Here is a 6,780-nt window from a genome sequence, read left to right as displayed (position 1 = left end):
AACTCGCTATAGAAAATTATCTAGCACTAGAGGGACATAGATCTGCCCATGATACATGGGGTGCTCAGTTTAGAACAGATACTTTGTAAATACCATGATAATATGTATGTAGCATTAGTGTGACTCATTTGAACCGGCAGTATTGTGAAATCAAAATATCTGCTAGCTTGATCAAAACATACAATTATTTTCCTTGCTCTACGTCACTGACCCAAGCAATGTTCATAAGAGATTTTCTAAATTTAATATCTACATATTTTTCAGATAACTGTATTAGTCAAATATACTACTATATTTTTCTCATCCTACCTTATAATGGACGGGCGCAGCAACGCGCGCTTTTATGTTCTAGTATGTAGTAGTACGTACATTGTAGAACCTAATTCAGTGAGTCGATCCATTAATTGAGGGTAAGAGGTAATCCAAAAGGAAATGAAGCTAACACGAGGAAGCTACATGTCACCAAAAACTAACATGAAGGCCACAATGAAGTTAGGCAGCAAGCATCCAGCCGGCAACCATATCTATACTCCTAATGTCTCAGTTGGTGAATAGTCTCCATGATTTTTTTTTCGCTGGTTTTTTTTCGTCCTTCTCCCACCTTTGTCGGTTTTTTTCCGTCTCTTCTCCCATCACCGATTTTTCACGCCATCTCGCACATAAGGAAAATAACATAGGACGCAGCTCCCATCGATCTATTTGCTAGGTCGACCGTGAAGCACCTTCGCCGCCCCCATCGTGGAGCCCTTCGCCGCCCCATCGTGGAGCCCTTCACCGCTGCCGAGATCCGTGATCGCCGCCGCTGAGGTCCGAGATCGCCATCCCTTTCCGTTTCTAGTTCGCTGGATTATCTCCCTTTTCCCCATCTCTCTCTCGCGCGTCATTGCTGCCACCGCCCACTACTGGCCGCCTCCGTCCGATAGATCACCGACGCCGAGAGGCTTCGAGGTCGTCAGTGCAACGTCGGGTGGCTCTCCCAATCCAGGGATCGAGCGCCTGGGGCAGGAGGCGTCTACGGGATGCACGCGTGGGAGCTGGGAGGTTCTCCTGGCCGTCAGATCTGTGACCCGGCGGTCGTCCACTGCTTGCATGTGACTGTTGACGGGGAAGAACAAGGATTCGTGTATGGAGGGGAGGATCCGCGGCACGGTGATGTATGTCCGGCCGTTGTATGGTGCGTGCATTTTGTTCAAGGCTGACCAGTTTGCAATTTTGCAGCCGAACAAATTCGCCAGCCGTGTCTTCACACCCTTGGTCTCATCTCATCGCTTCTTGTGGTGGCTCCGTGGAATGCATGAAGCTGCTCATTGAGGTGCTACAATACTTTATCTTCTGCTAATTGATCTCCAAGTTCCCGTTGATTGCATAAATCATACTTGGTATTTGCATTGTCGCGACATGACGGTTATTTTTGAAGTATCACTTGCAATGCTTGGATCGCTGGAGTTCCATAGAATTTCCACATGAATTGCGCATATTGATTTCTCGCGTGGAAATGTTACCTAGGGTGGGGCTAATGTTGATGCCGGTGGATTCAGTGGAGTGATCCCTCTGTTGTTAGCATGCAGCCACCGTGGCAACATCGGATTCGTCAAGTGCTTGTAGAAGGCTGGAGCAGATCCAAACGTTCCTGACCAAGTGATCCAAACGTTCCTGACCAAGTGACCACCACCGCCTGCGGGCGCAACGAGGCAGAGGAGGATATCCTGTTAGGGCTTGCAGCGCGGAGGCGTCGTGAGGAGGAGACGCCAAGGTGCCGGTGGTGCGCCTGCTGCTGGTGGTGCTCAGCGAGGACGAGTGCCAGAAGGGGCTGAGCAGGACGCCCTAGCGCGTCGCGAGTATCTGCTAATAATTTTTGTCTTCCTTTCAGATGTAGTAGGTGATACAGATGAACTTAAAGAGATAATTTCTAATCTTAATCTTGCAGTGTTCAAGAAGGCGCCCACAAAATCAATTTACACAATCCCTTCTCTGATTATGCACACAGATCAGGAGAGACATACTGGCAGGACAATCTTTAAACCATGAAGCCCTCTCACGGGTCAGACATTGAACAAATAATTCTTCTTTGAGACAGTGAAGAAAACACAAATCAATGTAGTGCCGGGCCCGAATTGGACTTCGCTGCTATAAGAAGGAAGGGTCCTTGGCCGGAATCTCCATCAGGATGCATACTTGGACCAGAAAATCCACCAAATCCCGTCGAAATTTCAATTTTCAACGAAACATCCAATGTCACCTTCGAGTTTGCCGGAGGTAGAATAATACCCGTCGAGCTGTCTAATGTCGCCTCATCAGGCTTCGACGGAAAACAAGATGGCATCCTACAGTGCTCCACAGTTCGCCGGAACTTTGTCGGACAGTTTTACACTTGAGGTATGTGGACAAGCAGGTATGTGGACAACCCAGAAGACATCAAAGACTCTGCTGAAGTCATCGCCACCAGCGATGAGGGGGAGGACGGGGAGGAGGAAGAGGAGGAGGAGGAGGAGGAAGACGAGAGCGACGTCGACATGCCGGAGGTCGGGGCGGACGGTCAGCCCCAACCTGACCGGGACTCAAGCAACAAGCCACGCACCAAGGTGCCGCCCGCTACTGGAGGCGTTCAAGTGGGGGCGGACCTGCCGCCCGTTCCTCCGACGGATGCTACCGACTTCGTCCTCCAGCACTCCAACGCTCCGCCTGCTGCCAACGATCCCTCTGTTCATACGGAGCCGCCTGCCACGCCAGGTGGCGTGGCCGACTCCAATGTTCAGTCGGAGCCCTTGGCCACGCCATCTGGCACCGGCCAGTCGGAGCTGTCTGCCGCGCCAACCAGCACCGCCCAGCCGGAGTCCTCTGCTGCGCCTTAGGATTTTTTTTCTGTTTTCTGCTTGCTACTTTGAACACTTTGGTTAAATTCGCACAATTCCACCCGTGGGGTGTATATCAAACTCTGTTTGAATGCTGGCCAGAGGCCTTTATCCATGTAAAAATATTTTATCATCGCTTATGCTTACTATGCCGACCTCCGCTCTTCTTTCCCTTTTTTCTCCTTGGTTTTTTCCTTTGCCGCCGACCCTTTTGGCTTTGCTTTTACCAGCCAGGTGGCCGCTCTGCGGACCATGGCTGGTTTGAGCGTTCCAGCCGTTTGTGAGGGGGGCTAGGTTTTAACCATTCAGAGCTTTGGGTAGTAAGGTGGAGGCCGGCCGTCTGGCCGCCAAGCAGCCAGATGGCTAGGCACGATGCCGTGTGCTACTATATGCGCTTCCCTCCTTAGTCGTTTTTTCGTGTGGGGCACCTCTTTGCGACCTTTGCCCGCCATGCAGTTGCTCTGCAAGCTGTGGCTTCTGACAAAGGAAGCTTTGGTGCCGGCACACTACTTGTCCGACTGCAGGGGGTGGCATATTGTAGAAGGCGGCGAGGCTCCGGGCCGACTGGTCGAACCCGGTGCCAGGCGAAAGAAAAAGACTATACATTCTCATAGGCATGATACTTATCATATGGATAAAAGAGGGCGGTCCCCGAGCTCTTCTCGGGGGACCCGGAGTCATAGTACAAAAGGTAGCGTGATACATATTGCTTTCAACTGTAAAACCTTCGGAGGAGGTTTGCGTTCCACGGCCTCTCTGTTTCTTTGCCCGAATCATCTCTCTTGCACGCTCTGGGCTTCTGGGCATCGATCAGATAGTAGGCATCGTTGCCCAATACCTCACTGATGATAAAAGGGCCTTTCCAAGGTGCCGAGAGCTTGTGCTGTCCGGCTGTTCGCTGGATCAGCCGAAGCACAAGGTCTCCCTCCAGGAAGGACCTTGGCTTCACCTTGCGGTTTTAGTATCGACGCAGGCTCTGCTGGTAGATGGCCGACCTGCTGAGTGCCAACAGCCGGCCCTCTTCCAGCAAGTCGACGCCATCTTCTCGTGCTTCCTTGGCATCCGCCTCGGTGTACATGGTGACCCTTGGGGAGTCGAATTTGATATCCGTCGGGATGACGGCTTCGGCACCGTAGACGAGGAAGAAAGGTGTGAAGCCTGTTGATTTGTTTGGAGTTGTGCGCAAGCTCCAGAGGACGGCCGGCAGCTCGTCAAGCAAGCAGCCGGCCGAACGCTCTAGAGGCTCGACCAGTCGGGGCTTGAGGCCGGACAAAATGAGGCCGTTTGCGCGTTCCACCTGGCCGTTTGACTGGGGGTGGGCAACAGACGCTAAGTCCAGGCGGATGCCCTGTGTTGCACAAAAACGGGCCAAGGCTCCCTTGGAGAAGTTGGTGCCATTGTCGGCGATGATACTGTGCGGGATGCCATACCGCGTGGTGATGTCGGTGATGAAGGTCACGGCAGTCGGCCCATTCAGCTTCTTGATTGGTTTTGCCTCTATCCACTTGGTAAACTTGTCCATCGCAACCAACAAGTGAGTCAAGCCACCACGGGCCGTCTTGAATGGTCCCACCATATCCAATCCCCATACGGCGAAGGGCCAGGCTATGGGGATGGTCTTGAGTGCAGAAGCCGGCAGGTGTGGCTTGGAGCAAAACCTCTGGCACCCTTGACACTTCTGAACTATCTCCTTGGCCTCTTCCAGGGCCGTGGGCCAGAAGAACCCATGGAAGAAAGCTTTGGCCACCAGGGCTCTTGAAGCCGTGTGGTGGCCACATTCTCCCTGATGGATATCCTTGAGTATTGCTTGGCCTTGGTCCGACTCCACACACCGATGATAAACCCCTGTTACACTTCATCGCATCAGCTCTCTGTTGACTATGGTGTAAGCTGCAGCTCGCCTCTGCACCTGTCGAGCTGAGACTTCATCGGTTGGCACCTCTTTATTCACCAAGAACTTGAGGATTGGCTGGGCCCATGAGGGTGCTGCAATTTCTTCGACTGCGACTACTGCAACTTGAATGAGGGCGGCTGGGAGGGGAGGCGGCTGGTTGGCAGCTGCTTCCGCCTACTGTGTTGGAGAAGTCCCCGGGCCGACTGCTGAAGTCCCCGGGCCGGGTTCTGAAGTCCCCGGGCCGAGCACGGCTGTAGCAGTCCCCGGGCCGCCTGTCGAGGTCCCTGTGCCGGCCTCTGGGCCCCTCGAGTCGGATCCGACTGCTTCGAGAAGGGCCAGCACAAAGATGGAGTCTGAATCAGGAGACGGCTTGACAGATGGCTTCAGAAGGTGGCGTAGGGCGACGCCGGCTGGTATTGCTTGTCGGGTGGAGCCAATCCGTGCCAGAGCATCTGCTTGCTCGTTGTCATTCCTTGGCACGTGAAGGAACTCGCACCCATCAAAGTATCCGCTGAGTTGCTGCACGAGGAAGTGGTAGCTTGCCATGTTTGCATCCTTGGCGTCCCAGTCGCCTAACGATTGCTGGACCACCAAGTTAGAGTCACCATAGCACAGGATCCGGCGGATGCCGAGTTCCTTGGCAAGCCGGAGCCCATGTATGAGTGCCTCATATTCTGCTACGTTGTTGGAGGCGGCGAAGTGGACTTGCAACACGTATTTGAGCTTGTCGCCTTTGGGAGAGGTGAGGACGATGCCGGCTCCCAGGCCGGTGCGCATTTTCGAGCCATCAAAATGCATCCGCCAATGAGTGGAGTCTGGAGCAGGCGACAAATATTGGGTCTCGGCCCAGTCGATGAGGAAGTCGGCCAACACTTGTGATTTAATGGCGGTGCGAGGCTGGTAGTAGATGGCGTAAGGGGCCAGATCAATGGCCCACTTGGCCACTCGGCCAGAGGCGTCTGGCTCCCGATGATCTCAACGAGTGGAGCTGTGCAAACAACAATTATTGGGTGCTCTTGGAAGTAGGGCTTCAGCTTCTTGGCGGCGAAGTGCACGCCGTAACACATCTTCTGGTAGTGGGGGTAGTTTTGCTTGGAGGCGGACAACACTTTTCTCAAGTAATACACCGGTCTCTGGACCGGCAATGCTTTGTCCTTCTCCTTGCGCTCTACCACCATGACTATGCTGATAACCCGACTGGTGGCTGCAATGTAGAGGAGCATGGGCTCCTTCTCAGTCGGAGCTGCCAGGATAGGCGGTGTTGCAGCCACCCAGGGGAAGGGCCTTCTCGCCCAGCCAACTGATGAAACAGCTGACTGACGCCAAGCAGCCGGTGAATTTCTGCATGTCCAGCAGTCGGGTGGGCACTTTCATCATCTCAATTGCTTTGATCTTCACGGGATTGCACTCTATGCCGCGCTCTGAGACCAGGAAATCGAGGAGGCCGGCTGGTACTCCAAAGACACATTTCTCCAGGTTGAGATTGATCTGGAATCGGCGCAGGTTCTCAAAGGTCTCCTTGAGGTCCTCCAGCAGCGTGCCATGCTTCTCCGTCTTCACCACCACATCATCCACATATACGTGGGCATTTCTGCTGAGTTGCTTGAGGAGGCACTTCTGCATGCAACGCTGTAACATGGTGCCGATGTTTCTTAAGCCGAACGTCATGGTCAGGTAGCAGAAGGCTCCAAATGGCGTGATGAAGGCGGTCTTCAGTCTGTCGGCCGGGTTCAGTTTTATCTGGTGATACCCGGAGTATGCGTCCAAGAAACTTAGCAGCTCGCATCCGGCTGTGGAGTCTATTACTTGATCAATCCTTGGCAGAGCAAAGGGATCTTTAGGGCAGGCTTTGTTGAGACTGGTGTAGTCAATGCACATGCGCCACTGCTTGTTCTTTTTCAACACTAGGACTGGGTTGGCCAGCCACTCTGGAAAGAATACTTCCATAATGAATCCGGCTGCTAGGAGCCGGGCTATCTCTTCTCCGACAACTCTTCTCTTCTCTTCCGACAGGCGGTGCAAGGGCTGCCTGAC

The 6,780-nt window shown here is 53.4% G+C and overlaps 1 long non-coding RNA gene across 2 annotated transcripts; it reads left to right on the top strand.

Moving 5' to 3' along the window:
- The first annotated feature begins 707 nt into the window (after positions 1 to 707).
- On the top strand, positions 708 to 1,873 carry LOC119281851. Of its 2 annotated transcripts, none has more exons than XR_005138566.1 (3): positions 708 to 1,154; positions 1,219 to 1,312; positions 1,569 to 1,873. It is a non-coding gene; the product is annotated as an uncharacterized LOC119281851 (long non-coding RNA). The 2 variants fall into 2 exon arrangements; XR_005138567.1 differs by having other exon boundaries at positions 1,507 to 1,873.
- Positions 1,874 to 6,780: the final 4,907 nt, after the last annotated feature.

Source organism: Triticum dicoccoides, chromosome 3B (assembly GCF_002162155.2).
Source record: "Triticum dicoccoides isolate Atlit2015 ecotype Zavitan chromosome 3B, WEW_v2.0, whole genome shotgun sequence".
In the NCBI taxonomy this organism is placed as follows: domain Eukaryota; kingdom Viridiplantae; phylum Streptophyta; class Magnoliopsida; order Poales; family Poaceae; genus Triticum; species Triticum dicoccoides.
This window is presented reverse-complemented; position numbering and strand designations above follow the sequence as displayed.